Genomic DNA, 18,702 nt, shown 5'->3' with positions numbered 1-18,702 from the left:
GCACTTGTGGTCCCAGCTACTTGGGAAGCTGAAGTGGGAGGATCACTTGAGTCGGGGAGACGGAAGTTGCTGTGTGCTGAGATCGTGTCACTGCACACCAACCTGGGCAACAGAGTGAGACTCTTACCTCAAAATAAATAAATAATCAATTCTGTGGCACTTGGTTCCTACTACATTATCTATGATGCACTAATATGTCCTCCATCTATGAGTAATCATTACAGCACTCCCTTCTGTATCCTCCTCCCCTGGGGGTGGTCTGACCTGTTTCCTCCCTTTCTCCTCACTCACCACCCTGGGCTACTCCCGTAACTCAGAGGCAACGAGCTCACTTCCAGCCAATGAAGACTCACCTTGGAATTAACTTTTTATCATAACTGTGAAGACAAAACAGAAATGTCAGCATACATTCAGAATTTATAATGTATGATTAATCCAGGATGGAAATTGGGGTGGTGTGAGAAATCCTTAGATACTAAATTAAAATGTGTGAAAAATTCAAGCAGCAGATAATTTGGAAATCTAATTTTTAAAATTTCTCAGTAGGAAAATGTAAAGGTAGGGACAAGAGGAGGAAGTAAAGAGTGTAAGAAAACATGTAAAATGGACGTATATTCACTTATTATTTTATAACCATCCTCTTTATATGTATTTTCCAGGCTGTATATTATCACTGCCTTCATGGTTGAGTCGAAGTTCAGAAGGGTTAAATGAACTCCTAAAGGATGAAAGCTGGGCTTTGCATTTCACCAACCATTCTTCAGAAGAGTAAAGCTTCCAAATGAAACTCCATTTTGCCTACTGTCTAAGAAAAGCCAAAAAAGCAGAAAACGGTGAATCACTGAAGATCTTAATAATTAAAAAAAAAAAAAAAAAACAGCCCCTGGAAAATTTATATCCACATAAAACCTGCACATGGCAGCTTTATTCATAATTGATAAAAAGTGGTAGCCAAGATGTCTTTCAATAGGCAAATAGCAAAACTGTGGCACACCTATACAATGGTGTATTAATCAACAATAAAACAAGTGAGTTATCGAGCCATGAAAAGACATGGAGAAGCCTTAATGCATACTGTGAAGTGAAAGATGCTGTTCTGAACAGGCTGCCTTCTGTATGAGTCCAACTCTATAACATTCTGGAAAGGACAAAAGCTATAGAGATAATAAAAGGATCAGGAGTTGGGGAAGGGAGAGACTAGGGATGAACCAGTGAAGCCATGAGATTTTTAGGGCAGTTAAACTATTACTTGTGATACTGTAATGATGGATACATGACATTATGTATTTGCCAAAAGCCATAGAATATACAGCACAAACAGTGAGCCCTAATGTAAACTATTGCCTCTGGTTAATAATAGTATAATAATATTGGTTCATCAATTATAGCAAATGTACCAAAATAACACATGTTAACAACAGGGAAAACTGGGGAGAGGAGGGGGAAGGTGTATGGGAACTCTCTGTACCTTTTCTTCTGAACAATTTTTCTGAAAACCTAAAACTACCCAAAATTAAAGTCTACTGGGGAAAAAAAAAGGTCTCTGGCATGGATTTTTCCTAGAAGGAAGGCAAGGGAGTTTCATTTGCTAGCAGTGGGCCTAGCAGGCAAGGGGCTTTACAGGGTGTAGGAGGCTGTTTCGTGGACATCCAATCATCCAGTCATGTGCCTGACCCCAGCCACAGAGGTGGAGGGGGTGTGACAACACTGCTGACTCAGGAGGTTCCAGAAGTTACATGCAGAATCTGGGGGTAGGCTCTCCCTTCTGACTTGGGGGTGGTCTGACTAATATGTGACTAAGAATTTTCAAGGAGACATGATGGGATATAGCCGAGGCCCCATTGTCTTTACAAACAAGCAGCACTCACCTTGTAGAGTGTAACATTTAGAGAGTTCAGTGACTCATGCTCACGTCATGGAGTCTGCAGATGACTGAGTTTTCAGGTCATTGCACTGCATGTAGGCTGGCTTGCTGGGGAGTCCTCACGAGGGCTCCCACATCATTGAGGACATCAAGGGAGGAGGGCATGAGGAGAGGCTGACTAAGCCAGGCTTTGAGCATCCAGAACTGATCATCCTTTTAACTGTTGTCTGAAAGACATGCCAAAAATATGATTTTGGTGCCATCTTATTCCCTAAAGCGCTTCTCTGGGGGTATATTAGAGAGAATACTGATTAACACTACTGAGAGCTGAACACTTAACATTTCAACAAGCCCATGAGGGAGGCACAATTTATATCCCAGTTTTACAGATGTGAAGACCCAGGCTTACAGAGGTGAAGTAGCATGCGCGGTAGTACCCAGCCAGAGCATGCTGGCGTTGTCCTTCCCCAGAACCAGAGAGCTGAATCATTTAGGTTCTATCATGAACTGCATGACAATATTTTAATCAACAATGGACTGTACATAGGAAGGTGGTCCCATAAGATTATAATACCCATAAGATTACTGTACCCCTTCTATGTTTATATACACAAATGCTTATCATTATGTTACAATTGCCTACAGTACTCAGCACAGTAACGTGCTGTACAAGTTGGTAGCCTGGGAGCGATAGGTTGTACCATAAAGCCTAGGGGTGTAGTGGGCTCTGCCTCATAGGTTTGTGTGAGTGCACTCTATGATGTTCCCAAAACGATGACTTTGCCTAACTGCATTTCTCAGAACGGATCCCCAGTTGTTAAAGCAACTCATGACAGTATGTTGCTTTCCAAATCGATCACTTGGGATGGCTAGTGATGCTGTTAGTCCTCTCAAGGATTATTTAGTTTTCTACAGAAACGATACATTCTAGTGACTTTATTTCTTAAAGCCTTTCTTTGACCGCTCTTATTCCATGCTAGTTTTCTCAACATGTCCAGGGTCTCAGCTTCAGAAGAACTAAAACATTCTTTCTTTTTCTTGGCTTCCAGGTCTGTTGCTGTAATGCATATTCCCTCTGCATTGATTTCATGGATAGGATGTAGGGACCAGACACTGGAGGCACTGCCTCAATACCTGCCTGCCCGAGTTAGGAATCATCCTTAACACTCACCAGGGACTTCCTAAGTGCTAGATCCTGTGCTAAGCCTGTTTCTTGCATGACAATTTAATCCTCAAAGCCTATGAAGAAAATCCCAGTATCCACCCATTTAACTGATGAGGAAAGCCAGTTTGGATGAGTTCATCAACTTGCACAGAGGCAAAAGGTATGGCATCTGTTGAGATGACATCTGTACTGTTTCGGATGCTTGGAGCCCCAGCATGTTGTGATAATGTGGTGATTACTCAGCTAACGTAGATCAAAGAGGAATTTAAAGTCTTTCATATCACAGACTCTCTGTGGTCTTTAGACGATCGTTAAAAAATTAAATATGCCCCTGTTATGTCTATTTTCTCCTAATGTTTTCCTAAAGGGTGAGACTTTTTTACATAAGACGACTGGTTTATATTCCCCAGGAGCAAGTGGAATGCCATGAATGAGAATGTCGTTGCCCTGAATACCTTCGATGCTCTCATAACCACAAATTGTAGTACATATAAAGTGGATGGACAAACTTCCTGCATATTTGTCTCTTCCATTCCTGGCATGCTTCTTATACCGCAGAACATTATGCATATCCAGGAATTGAGGAGTCTTTTGAAAGGGAAATTCCCCCTCCTGCTAATACAATGTAAGCTTTCAAACCTAGTCAATGTCATTGAGGGATTTACCATTTTTCTGCTCATGGTCACCACAGCGTCACCAAGGAGAGGAGCAGCCACATCCCTTGACTCATCCTCAGCCCTGCCCTGGCCAAGGTCTTTTTTTCAAGACTGATGCCCTTCACTAATGGTACCTACAGCAATCCCTTCCTTGGGACTCTTTCCCTGAAATTTCCCAAGACGTCTTGGAAGGCATGGATGCAGGGTGAGGCTGGGAAGTTTTAGAGGACCAGCCATGAAGGCCCTAGGCTAAAACACTGGACTTCTTTTTCCAGATTGCTTCTGCTTCTAAAAGAGAATATATGAATTAACTATTTCTCTCGATATCTAGAAGCATCTAGAAGGATCTGTTTTGTTTTGCTTAAACTTTTCTTAAGTATAGAAGTTTTTTTGTTTTGTTTTGTTTTTTTTTTTTGAGATGGAGTCTTGCTCTGTCGCCCAGGCTGGAGTGCAATGGCATGAACTCGGCTCATTGCAGCCTCTGCCTCCCAGGTCCAAGCAATTCTCCTGCCTCAGCCTCCTGAGTAGCTGGGATTACAGGCACACGCCACCAGTCTTGGTTAATTTTTGCATTTTTAGTAGAGACGGAGTTTCACCATGTTGGCTAGGCTGGTCTTGAATTGCTCACCTCATGATCCACCTACCTCAGCCTCCCAAAGTGCTGGGATTACAGGCATGAGCTACCGTGCAGGGCTTAAGTATAAAAGTTAAGGATTAGACAACCATCTTCTATGAAAGTCTGAATTAGGCTGGTGACTTTGATTTGGATAAAGACTGTACAAGACTTGTCATGTAGATGGGCATGTTAATGCAATCGAAAGACAATCGCATTGTGTTTACCTAAATAATCATTTCTGAGATACCGTAACTTTAGCTTCATTGTCATTTTACACTAAGCTGTTGCATTAGTTTCACTGAATATAAATAGAATTAGGATCAAGGCATCATTGTCAAGATGAATGCAGCCTTCTGCCTTGGACTCCCAAGATTTCACAGAGCTTGATGGCAGGAGAGCATTTTTCTCCAGGAACTCCTTAGTACAGCCAGGTCCAAACTGCAAAATACAGACCACAAACTAGATGCCTGCAGGAGTCAAGCAAGTTGTATGAATGGATGGTTCAATTCAAGTGCTGGGGACAGTGTTGACCAGGTAAAGATGAGAAAACATACCCCCGTTAGCAGGGAACCATCACCATTCTGTAGTTGCCAGGAGCGGGACTGGCTACGTAATATGGGAGTCCCACTGCAAAATGAAAACACAGGGTTCTTTGTCAGGAAGACCTACTCAGGCTGCAGTCCCATGAAGCTAGCCCTGGCCAGGAGGCAAGGTCAGATCAAGGTCATGGTGGCAGCAGGTGCAGCTCCAGAGCACACATAGACCTGCGTTTGCACACCCAGTGAGACCATTCAACTCAGAGAAATCCCAGTGTGAATGTTGTAAAAAGTGTGCTGGCCTCCAAGGCCTCTCCTGGAGTCCACCCCTCCACCCATTTAGACTGCTCTGGGACTTACAAATGTTAACACATGCAGAGTGCCTGAGATCAGCCGCACAGGTCTTTGATAACTTGGCAGGCAAGGGGCTTTCCAAAAAGCTATGGGTGCATAGCTGAAGTCAGGGTAGAGACCTAATACACTTTCTTTTCCCTTCTTTCCATTCTAAAAAGAAATGCATGTCTTCCAACTATAGAATTTAACATTTTTTCACCTGTATTCATAACTCATCTTATTTAACTTTTCAATTATTTTATTTAACATAATTTATTCTTATTTTATTTTAAAATATTCATACATTGGCTGGACACGGTGGCTCACATCTGTAATCCCAGCACTTTGGGATACCAAAGCAGGCAGATCACAAGGTCAGGATTTCGAGACCAGCCTGGCCAATATGGTGAAACTCTGTCTCAACTAAAAATACAAAAATTAGCCTGGTATGGTGGTGGGTGCCTGTAGTTCTAGCTGCTTGGGAGGCTGAGGCAAGAGAATCACTTGAACCCAGGAGGCAGTGGTTGCAGTGAGCCGGGATCACACCACTGCACTCCAGCCTGGGTGACACAGCAAAATTCTGTCTCAGAAAAAAAAAAAAAAAAAAAGAAAGAAAGAAAATCATACATTGATTCTGTTTGAAACATGGAAAATAATTATACTTCAAACATACTGAAAATAATATACGGACATCCAGATATATCCAACCCTAGATTTAATAAATGTTGGCGTATTACTCTATTTCTTTGACATCTGTTTATTTGTTTTAAGAAAGAAATTATTGCAGATATATTGGAAATGTCCCCATACTCTCTCTTCCTTTTTATCACAGAATTAACCAAAATCTTGAAGGTTTTATAACTTTCCTATCAATGGTTTTGTATTTTGATGCATAAGTAACTAGATAGCATTGTGTCTTCCTTTTTAATTTACCAAAATTATATAATGCATTTGTAACTTGCTCTTTATCCCTTCAACACTTAGAGTATCTATGTTGATATATGTAGATTTAGGATATTCATTGTAACTGCTACTTAGTAAGTTCCTATGCATATAGGATAACTTATACATGCCCATGTCTTAGGCTTCTTTCTGATTTTTTGCTATTTTTTAATGAACAATGTGCAGTGACTATTAGGGTATGTGGTTCTTGTGCATGTATTTCTCAAGATTATGTACCCAGGTTGTAGGGTCTGAACAGCTTCAGTTGGGGACAGTTTGACAATATCCATTCAGGGGGCTGTACCCATTTGCACTCCCACAATCGATATTTAAGAGTTCCCCAAGTACACTTCCTCTTTCTTACTTGTTACAACGAGGCAATAATTTTTTTTTTTTTTGCCAAATTGTTGGGTGTGAAGGGACATTTCATTGCTGATATTGTTGATTTAATCTTCATTTCCTTATCACTAATGAGATTACATGTTTTTCCATATGTTTATTGGCCATCAGGGTTTTCTCTTCTGCTATACATTTATTTATATCCTTTGCCATTTTTTAAAAAATTGGGTATACTTTTATGAGAAAGTGCTTTACAAGTTCTAGATATGGATTCTTTGTTGGTTAAGAGTGTAACAATTTCTTCTCCTAGTCTGTAGCTTGCTTTTTCGCTAGGTTTGGATTGCCGTTTGTTATACAGAGGACTTTAATTTTAAGGTAGTTAATCATTCTTTGTTTTCAGTCTGTGGTTTGTGCGTCTTGGTTAGTGAATCCTTCTCCATCCAAGCTTGTAAAGACATTCTCCAAGATATACTTCTAAATATTTTTAGGTTTTGCTCCGACATTTATGCCTCTAATCCTCTGGAATGTAATTTTCTGTATAGTGTAAGGTAGGGTTCTAACTCGGTGTTTTTCTGAATGGAAGTTTCCACAGAATCATTGAATAGTATATTTTGTCTCCTCGTCCTTGCAATGCCACTCCGGCTGTCTATGAAGTTCATATACATGCATGGTGTTTTGCATTGGTCTATTTATCCATTTGTGCACTATTATGCCGTTTTCATTACCAGAGCTTGATCATGATTACTGATGCCTAATATGAGAAGTTCACCTTTGTATTTGTTAGGATGCTTTGGGCTGCAATTCACACTGACATAAAAATGGGCTTTTGTAAAATGCCATATAACAAGAATAATGAAGGAAAATGGCTATTGCTTTTCAACCATCACTTCCTAACGAAAACCTTTTCAAAGACAAAAAGAGAAGTGCAGGCATGAAGGACATCTTAACTTTGATCAGAAAAAAAAAAAAATCCATTGCCAGAATCCCTGCTGGGGATTGCTCCTTACACACCATCGCCCAGCAGTGGGTGACACGGGCAGCCATTCATCACTGCCTGGATAAAGAAATGGGATTGTAGGAACTGTTATATTATTGTCAATTTGTCCATCACTTCTTACAATTCTGTCTAGTTTCACTGCATCTATTTCAGGGCTCAGGTTTTGGATGCACAAAGATTCAGGATTGTTATCTTGCTGACAAATTGTTCCTTTTATTCTTATGTAGTAATATATTTTTATTTTTTCTTTATTTCTATATTTTTATTAATTTTTATTGGCCTGAAGGTTATTTTGTCTAACATTAATATTAATGTTATGTTTTTTCTTTTGATGAATGCTTTCCTGTATCTCTTTTCTCATCCCTTATTTTCAAAGTATATTTCTTTATGTTTACATATTTTTCTTGTACACATTGGTAAGGTTGGGCTATGCTCTGCTGTGGTAATAAACGGCTCCAACATATCAACAATTCAGCAAAGCAAAGAACTGTAGGTCCCTCAAAGCTCCATGGGGGTTCTGTTCCACTTCATCATTACCCTGGGGTCCCAAGAAGCCATTGCTTGCACCATTGCTAGTGGTTGTAGCAGGAAAAGAAAACTTGACATACTGTGAACTGTTAGCATTTCTACCCCAAACTGGCACACACCACTTCACCTCACACCATACAACAAGTTATATGGTCACACTTCACTCCTGGGGTAGGCAAGTGACATCCAAATAATGAGTGCAGGATGAAGATATGGAAAATTTAGTGATCAGCATGAAAAACTGTCATGACAGATGTTTGGATAATATTCAATCTGAGAAGCTATATTAATTGGTAAGTTTATATTTATGACAAATACAGATATTAACTAGTTTGTGTTTTCTCTTTATCTTGCTCTATTTTTTTTTTTTTACACTTTCTTTCAGCTATTGGGAAAAGTATATTCTATTCCTATTTTACATGCTTATCTTAAAATTGTAATGCATTTTTAGCACAGCAAATCAATATTTATACTCTTGTCCTAAACATTTCAAGGAATTCAAAATATATTAGTCCTATGGAGTATTTCTCATCTTCCATTGTGCTATTTTCTAGCATTTTAGTTCTACCTGGATTTTAAGTCTCTTCTCAAATACTTGGTTTTAATATTTTTAAGTCAATGCTTTTGAAATGTATCCAACATTTTAACAATCCTCTACCCACCATCAATTTTTGCATTCTATTCCTCATTCCAGAGTTAATTCTCATTTAATTTAATTACACTCTTAAGTTGTTTCTTCAATAAGCATCTTTGAAGAAGAAACTCCCATTCGTTGTTTATCTGAAAATGTTTTTATTTTGCCTTCTCTCCTGAGTAGAAGTTTAGCTACCCCAGAATCCTAGACTGACAGTTGTTTTCAATATAAAATTAGTCAGCACTTTGAAGATAATATCTTATTGTCTTCAGGTCTCTATTTTGGTGACGACAAGATTATTATTTTATTTTCTGTTTAGAACACCCCTTTTTGTTCTAGCTGCTCTTAAGACCTTCTGCCTGTCTTTAGCAGTCCATAGTTCACATACAAGCTATCTAGGTGAGTATTTTGTTTTAATTCATTCTGCTTAGGATTCATTGAGCTTTCTACATCTCAGAACTGATGACTTTAACCAATTCCAAAAACTTATCTGCCGTTATCTTTTTGAATATTTGCTCTTTCTTTTCACTCTATTATTTTCTTTCTAGAATTTTAATTTGATATATTTTAGGCTGCCTAAGACTATTCTGCATATTCCTTTACTTCTCTTTCATATTTCAATTTCTGTATCACTCCATGCTGCATTCTAGGTTATTTCCCAGATTTTATATCTGTGTTTATTGAGTCTCTCTCCTATTATGTTTAATGCATCATTGAGTTTATCCTTTAAGTTTTAATTACTTTTCTGTGGAAAGACACTCTATTTATTTTGGGGCTACTTTTGGTTAATTAGATTGTTCTTTATACAGAGTGCCATGCCTTTCATCACATTCTCTGTTCTTTTAAAATAAAATATCTAATAATTTTAGATATTCTTGTTTTATAGTTTCTTGCAGATTATTCCATTACCTCTAGTTCTTGGGGGGCATTAACACTCCCATTGTTGACTCTCTATTAGGATGAATAATTACTTGTTATTTCCCATGTTTTCTTGCTAGCTCATCTTGACATTTTTCAGACTGAAAGTTTTTCTGAATGATAATTACTTGCATAGAAAGTAAGTCGTTATCTGATTCTAGCATCATGTGAACTGAACTATTACAGATTCACCTCCTACTACAAACATACAAAACAGCTGGATAAAGAATAACAACAGGGCACTTTAAAAAACATAAATGAGGAAAAAATAAATAAGGAAAATGTCAGTTTTCTCTGTGAGTCTTTTTAGCTCTGAATCCCTAGTGGTTTTGTTTTTTCAAAGTACCAAGGATTTCATCTGAGACCAGATTCCATGTGGATTTCTGAGTTGAGATTCTGTGCTAGCTAGCCCATAACTTTGCTTGTCACTCCTCTGCTTGTGGCAGGCCAGAGTTTCCGTTTCTCAAGAGATTATTTGTGACTTTTTCTACTCTTCCCTATGTTTGGGGTAGTGCAAGCTTCTTGTACTTTGCCATGTTGGTCAAGGCAGCTTTTCTGTGAGGGTCTCTTCACGGAGTGGGTAATTCAATGCCAGCCTCAGTTCAAGCACTGTGCCTCATGGAGGCCACAGGCCACATCTCCTGTCCATATGTGAGCATTCATACTTCAGCCCCTAAATTGCAGGACATCTATCTAAATGTGAATTATCCCACAACCATATCAGGCTGCTGCTACATTAGCTCTGCTCTGGCCAGGGGTTCATTCTCCATTTCTGGCAACTGGGGGTTCCTTTCATTCATTTTTCCCCTGCTATATGTCTTATAAACTATTATAGTCTTATAACTTATCCAGAATTTGTATATTTGTGACAAGAGATGGGTCTACTATAGTCCAGTCCTCCACGTTGCTAGCACTGCTCAGTGCTTTACTTCCTATAGAAGACATCACTACCCAGGGTGTGGGAGAGCACCAATATATAATTACTTTTTGGCAGTTTATTAAAACATTGAATTTCCTTAAATAAGAAAATCTGAAAATGCATATATGAATGAGTTAGAATGGCATCTATACCTCCAAGTAAGAAAAATATTCTCTATTACATCAGTCATCACTATTTATCTTTTGTGTCTTAGACTGCGGCCCTGTTATTTTAAATCTGTGGTTTTAATAATGAAACTTTTCAAAATTAACATATGGAACTGCATTTTTGCTAAACTATTTACTTCTCATTTCTTGTTTCCAGGTTTAGTTTAATATGATCCCTCACTTTAGCTACCATACTTTGTAGAAAATGCGTTCTCTTGCAGAGCCAAGGAAATGTAAAACAAAAATGACACACACACATGTCCCAAAAGTATCCATCTGTTCATTCACCCTTCTGGAATTTAGGAATTTTTTCATATACTAGTATGGAGACTTTTCCCCTTTAAGGCTCATATATTTGATATTTTGTGGGACCTGGTAAAACCATAACATAGCATAAGATAAGTTCCAGAAAGTAAGATAGCATTTGTTATTTACAATGCATTCAATCCCCTTGACAATCGAGTGTTATTTTCACTTTAGGAAAAGTGATAAAATGAATGAGAAGGAAAATTAAGTGCTGGGAGTTGGCAAAATAGGACCTTTATGTTGGTGAATATTGAACACAGGAAAAATGACAAGTGACAGCCAGCTAGGAATTACATTTCATGGGGAGGTACCTCATATCCAAATATAGACAGAGGGGATTACTGCTTATTAAAATCCTGTTTTGAAATATTTCTTTAAAATTTGTGTTTTCCTATCATGAAAGCCCAAGAAAATTCTAGAAGTTCTGTTTCTTCCACCTTTCAAGACCAGAGATTTCACAGATAACACCCCCATCAGGCAGAAGCTGTATTTACTGAGTCAACCCAAATTACAGCCTTAGCTGGGGTTGTGAGGTCAGAAAGCAACTGCATCTTTCTAAGAAGGAGAACATGGAGTTGGAAAATTTGATTCAATAAATTTGTTTTCCCAACCCAAGTATGGTAATTTATCCAAAGTATACAAATAATGGTGAATTTTCAGACCAATCTTGTAATAATAAAGACCATAAAAACAACATGAAGGCAGCTGCTAATATATGAACAGGTTGGATTTCCAAAATGCATGTGTGTTTATGAATGTGATCACTACCTCAAGAACTGGAAAATAATGTTATTCTTTAAGAGTTACATTTTAAATCAATCCACAAGGATCAGGGTCAGGAGAGCCAAGTCACTCAAAGGAAGGAAAACTGAAAGTCTTAATGTATCTATGACAAGTACTTATGTGGATGACATGTAAATCTGTGTGCATCTGGCAATTCATAGCTAACATTTTAATTATTAATATACACCTGGATCCAACAACTTCACAGTTGTCCTAAAGAAATACTTAACAATGTATTAGTGGCTGGGTATGGTGGCTGTAATCCCAGCACTTTGGGAGGCAGAGGCAGGTGGATCACCTGAGGTCAGGAGTTCAAGACCAGCCTGGTTAACATGGTGAAACCTCGTCTCTACTAAAAATACAAAAATTAGCTGGGCGTGGTGGCAGGCACCTGCAATCTCAGCTACTCAGGAGGTTGAGGCAGGAGAATCCCTTGAACCTGGGAGACAGAGGTTGCAGCGAGCCAAGATCACGCCACTGCACTCTAGCCTGGGCGACAGAGTGAGACTCCATCTCAAAAAAAAAAAAAAAAAAAAGAATATATTAGATTAGTAATCATATAAATGTTGTTCAGAGGGGAAAATAAAAAGTAACCCAAGTGCAATTATATTGGATAAAGAATTATTGATCATTGTTAACAATTATTTGCAATTGTCAATAATTGAAAAATAATATTGCAGAATAGTTAATGCAGTACAGAGCAATCAATTAGTCAGCATCTGCATTTCTATCCTCCATAGTTTCTTCAGACAGTTTTAGGTAGGGAGAGAGTAAATACCTTGATGGAAACTTGGGGAGGCCCATGTTTTGTTTTGTTTTTTTAAATCATTCTTAGGCAATTAAATACTATCAATCTCTGTAAGACAAATGCAGTCCCAACTCAGTAAAATAACCAGTGCTATGTAATTGTCAAAATAAAAGACTTGGTTTTAGGATAAATCTCTTTATCTGACTTGAATCTTCTGCAGGTGAAGTTCAAAAGAGCTGGTGGCTATCTGTTTCTCATTCCCTGCCATGCTTCCTCGCCTTTCCCTCCATTTTGCTAAGTCTGGCTTCCAGTGAGGAAAGAGAGAAATGTGAAGCAGGAAAGTCATTTGACCAGTCTGCAGTGGGAGGCACCATGATCTCAGGCTGGCTGGAGATTAAAGCTTGCCACCTTTGGTAGCCTTTCTGGAGCCTCCTCCCCTGCACGGGACTCATTTGATTGCATTTCCTGTGACTTGGTCATGCATTCTCTCCAATTATCCATTCCCCTTGCAGCGGTCCATAGGCAGAGACTGTGTCTGTCTGTCCCCAGGCTCCTCCAGAAAGTCCTCTTGAGCTGGACGGAAGATGATCTGTTCAACCATCCTTGACCAGGGGCCACAGCTGTTCCTTAGGGCTGCCCTCCTTTGACCTGAGGGCAGGCAGAGTACACTGCTCCATCTAGCCCATTGTGGCTTTTAAGTTTTCCCAAGCAGAAGTCATGCATCAGTCTCCTGCAACTCCCCAACTGAGAACACAATTGCATCAAATTAATGCAATTCTGGGTGGCCCTCAGGCTTCTCTCTACTGAGTTGATGTGAAATGGAAAGCATCCTACTCCCATCTCTTTCTGGTTGGCATGGGGATTCTTATAGGCTGTTCAGTGAAATCAATCTTTCTTTTTCTTTCCTTCTTTCTTTCTTTCTTTCTTTTTTTTTTTTTTTTTTTTTTTTTTTTTTTTGATGGAGTCTCACTCTGTTGCCCAGGCTGGAGAACAGTGGTGCCATATCTTGGCTCACTGCAAGTTCTGCCCCCCAGGTTCATGCCATTCTCCTGCCTCAGCCTCTCGATAGCTGCGACTACAGATGCCCACCACCACACCCGGCTAATTTTTTGTATTTTCGGTAGAGACGGAGTTTCACTGTGTTAGCCAGGATGGTCGTGATCTGCCTGCCTCACCCTCCCAAAGTGCTGGGATTACTGGCGTAAGCCACCGCACCCGGCCTCCAATGAAATCTTTCTAAAACCTTTCCTAATCTCCAGTCTTGTTCCTTTGATATCCTTGATGTGAAGAAGGGGACTGACAAGTGTGAAACTGATTTTTAAATATCTCACTGGAAGGGCTTCCCATGTGGCCTTGTTTTCAACCCCCTTTGTCTTTGCCATGTATCGCATCTTTATGGCTCAGTAGAAACTTCATGCTCATATGGAGATGTGAATGGGCTTTTCCAAGAACTCAGGCCCATTTGATAATAAGAATGTCAAAGTTTTAGGGGAGACTGTATATAGAAAGGGAATTTCTGAAGTTTGTAGGCAAGGTCTTTCGACATCTGTATTGCTTTGCAATACAAACACAATACAAGAAAGTTTGAAGAACATGATTTCTGCTTATGAGAGGAAGAAAGCAAAAAGAGAATGGTACGAGCAAAGCAAGGGCATGGCTGAGTAACATGACTCAAAGACCAAAGGATTCTAAGGAAAAGGATGTCAAACATTCAAGCGTAATGATCCTCACATCCTGAAACGTTCAGTTAAGTCAGCTGTGAATCCAAAAACTCCTTGTATGGTTGATTTGTTGTTACTATTGAATCAAGGAAAGAACCTGATTTCCACTTTTGGGTCTATGGCCAAAGAGAAATTAAGGAACAGCTGTAGGCTGAGGAGTGGAGAATGGAATTCACTAGACGCAGGAAGCCAGAGTCACAGGTGAGCATTAGAATGGGAGATCCTGGGAAGTTGCCAAAATCTGGAGGAGAGTAATGAAATGAAGGACCAAGGCATCTTATCTAGACAATGAGGAGCAGAGAGACCCAGTTGACATCTGGCTTATACATATAAGGATGCATATTAAAATATCTGGATGATGTTAACCACAGTTATTGCTGGGTGCTGGGATTGCAAAAGATTATTATTTTCTTCTTCATGTTTTTTTTCTTTTTACTAATATATGTTGCTTAGATTTTCCACCATGTTGTTGTAATTAGTGGGGGGTGGGGAAGCAAATTTGAGTTTAAAGAAAAATAGGAGAAAAAAGTATGAATTAAAATCAAGAGAGTCAGGGAAACAGGAATCCATGGGTTCTGACTTGGCAAGTCCCTCCTGGATGTAATGTGCTATCTTATGGGCTGCTCCATTTTTCAATACAAAATAATGCATTTCTATTTCATTTATGTATGCATTGTTTTATTCGTGCATCTGTCTCTAAGATTAGCCAGTAAACGTCCACCTTGAATGCACTTGCTGAACGTAAAAATAAAAATAAATAATACATTTCAAAAGTGTATTCCCAAGAAGAGCTAAGAAAGCTAAAGAGCAAAAATTAAATTGTAAGTGACTTTAATATGAAAAATGCCTCCTTAACAAAGCCTTTGGATAGCAAGCCACCTTTCCCAAGGTACACCTTTCTGATGGTTAGAACACAGGAACATTTTGTCCTATGAAAAGACACATGTCCTTCCAGGCTACTGGACCTCCCTGAAACATCAGCCCTTCAAAATCATCTGTGGTTCACTGTTCTTGCTGAATGCAGTAACCATGCAGATAGGGTCTTTCCCGAGCTTGTCCTTCCCAGCACACCCCTCACTCATACTTCCACACACACATACATGCAACACCCAATTCAGGCATTTTGTGTGGTGGATGCTTGGCATTAAAGGAAGGAAGAAAAATATTTGGGGGATATATGTTAATGGTCTGTTGAGTTAAAACAGACAAATCTAGAAATAAAATCACTCAGATGTGTTTTCCCACACTGTGGGAAGAGCCCACACTGGGTCTGCTCATTGTCTGAAAGGCTCTACCAGAACCTCCTATAGAAAGTTGCATTACCTCAATGCAGTTGACTACAAATAGCCTGGTGCCGGTTATCATTTGAAGGGTAGAGAACTGAAACATTCATTCATTTCTACCTCATTCTACAAGCCAAGGTAATATGAAGAATCATCTTGCAAGCCCTTAAAAATACAGAGTGCAGGGCTATACTTTCAAATATTAGAATTTAGGGCCATACTTTCAAAGATTCTGGTGTACAGGGTCTGGAGTAGGGCCTGAGAATCTACATTTTTAAAATATGAGGGCAGGTAATGATCTGCCAAGTTTGAAAACCTCTGCTCATGACCACTTAAAGAAACAACCTATTCTAATTTATTTCACCCAATCAATTGCTTAAAATTAACATGTGTACAAATAACACGCATGTATACATTATCATCATCATCACCATCGTCAACTAACCAATGCAAAGTAAATACGAAGTGTCGCCACTCACTCTACTGTGAGTTGCACCATCTATTTCCTGAAATGAAGGCTCTTCTTTGATCTCTGCTTCTGTTCCACCATTCCTCTTTTCAATTCTGACTCTTCCTACGACCACTGGACTATGGAGAGGGAAAGTTACCTCTTTGTCAGTGATTCACATCAGTATCTCCTGCCTATAATTATATCTCATCTCTAATTCAAAAGTTCTGCCTGCAATCATACTTTTCTTTTTGTTTTAAAAAGCTCATAATTCTCAGGTAATGTATTGGATCATGAATGGTTTTCCAGGGTATGCCATCCATGTGTCATCCATATGCTGCATGCTTTTTATTTGATCATTCTCAATTTCCCCAGCCTATTCATCTAGATGCTGTAAATGCTTTGTCAGGCCCCTCATGAATTATGTTTGCCATATTCCTCAATCTATTGGTAAAATAAATCTAATAACAACAACAAAAAAAAGGAGAAATTTGGGAAATTTAGTAATTTTTTTCTTAGGGATCCCATGTTGCTTCATTGTGCTCCCAAGTTTTCTTTTCCATGTTTAAAAACCATCCCCTTAGTAATTGAGACTGACAACTTGGCTCAATGTTGAATTTGATGCCTCTTCTGAGAAGGAGCATTGGTGATCCGCAGCTCCAGGCTGACCCTCACATCTCCAAGTCCTCCGTTGGGACTCACCACCAGGGGCCGCAAGTCTTTTACCCTTCTTAGATCTTGCTCAATATTTATCATGTTCTTTCCAGTAAGAAAATTGTGCTATTTGATTATAATAGGCCCCTTCTCACTTTTTAAATCCAATGTGAAATTGAACAAGGAGGAGGTGGTGAATAAATTAATAAAAATATCTAACTTTGAGGTTTCTTTTTTTAAGTAACTAATACCTGTCATGATCAAACTTTTATGAAGTAGTCACTGAAAGTTTCATGGGAATGATTGTCATACTGAATCAGTCCATTCACCACAGACACACACAGCCATGCATACACGCATATATACAACATTTTCATGTAAAACCATTTTGAAATAGATTCACACGAAGTTGCAAAGATAGAGCAGAGAGGTCACGTACCCTCCCCCACTCCACCTCAGTGGTTTCATCTTCTGTAACTACAGTGCAACATCAAAACAAGAAAATGAGCATTGGTACTTTGTATGACACACTATTTTAAGAATCTTATTATCTGTTTCTCCAGCCAAAGCCTCCTTCTCAGAAGCCATCATGGACTCTCACTGTCACCGAACTGAGTCAAAATTGTCCCTGTGTGTGAACCCAGGTTTGTGGGTTCAGTCCAATTGTTTTGGTTTATCTTGGAATCGGGTTATGGTTTCCCAAATTGAAAATCGACACAATCAAACTAATTTCATATAATATATGCTCCAGTTATCTGCATGTGGGACCTGAAATATTGTCATGAGAGATTAGGAAGAGAAATAAATTAGTGAAAAAAAAATCAAAACTCAATGTTTCTTTTCCAAAAACAACAACAACAACAACAACAACAACAACAACAACAACTAAAATGTGTCCTGATCAAAACTTTATGAGGTAGCCACTTGGAATGTGTCACAATATTTGCCCTCCTAAATCAACCCATTCACTATAGCCACATGCACACGCCCACAAAATGCATATACAGCCATAGATAATACACACTTAGATGCACACACACAGACACCTGCACACTTATGCACATTCAAATGAACATGTGGACACCATTTTTTTTTTGTTACTATATTTTCGTTTATGTCCTCAGCCAATGCTCCTTCTCAGGAGTCAGAACTGACTCACTAGCTGTCAATGAATCCAACATCAAGACACAACTGTCCCTTTCTTTGGACCTGGGCTGGTGAGTTCAGCCAAATTGTTTTTTGTTCCTCTGTGAATGGGGTTATGGATCCCAAGAGAAGGAACTGAAATCATCAAACTAATTTTACATGATGTACTAAGAAGAACGCGGTACCACATGAAAGAACTCAGTGATTAGTTTACCAAGCCATCCAGATCTATGTAAATGACCTGTGATAAATGACTGGTCAGCCAAAGGAACAGAAATCATGGATTATTTCCGCAGTTTGAGGTGAAATGCCATTTGTATTTATCATTGTTCTGAAGCAGCACAGCAGAGTGTGTGGGACAAAACTTTCCGCAAACACATAAGTGGACTTCTTATTTTAAAAATTATATATGCATATATAATTAATGATATAATATAATATATATATTATTTAAATCAGAGTTTCTCTTACTTGGATTATTAAAGGTGACTTGCAGATGGTGTTGTGCTGGCAACCATGTAATTCACTTATACAGGACATTTACAAGAGTTCCTGAATGTGAACATTTAAACAAGGTCCAAAATATTTGCTTTTCGAATTTAGAATTTTCCGATAGATTCTGAGATTAAAAAAAATACACTCATAGCATTATCACCATAATTTTCTGATTTTTGCATTCTTCTGCTTCATTTTAATTTTTTAATTTTTTTTATTTTTTTAGTTTCTCTGGATAAAACATTAGTGTAATTAAATGTGTGGGTGGCAGTCTCTTCACCTAAAATGTCCATGAATCTTAGGGCAGCACTGTCTAGAGAGAATTGAAGTAATCACAATATAAATGAGGCACTTGGATCTACTCACGTTTTTTATAAGCCAAGATTACCTAATGAATTTACCATGGAGGCCTCATATGGCCACAATTGATCATTTCTGGGGCACTTGCTATGTGCAAGTATGGTGCTGACTGCTTTAACATAGTCTCTTTGATCATGACAAATT

The sequence above is a fragment of the Rhinopithecus bieti genome, unplaced genomic scaffold (genome assembly GCF_001698545.2).
Source record: "Rhinopithecus bieti isolate Rb0 unplaced genomic scaffold, ASM169854v2 scaffold_2439, whole genome shotgun sequence".
In the NCBI taxonomy this organism is placed as follows: domain Eukaryota; kingdom Metazoa; phylum Chordata; class Mammalia; order Primates; family Cercopithecidae; genus Rhinopithecus; species Rhinopithecus bieti.
This window is presented reverse-complemented; position numbering follows the sequence as displayed.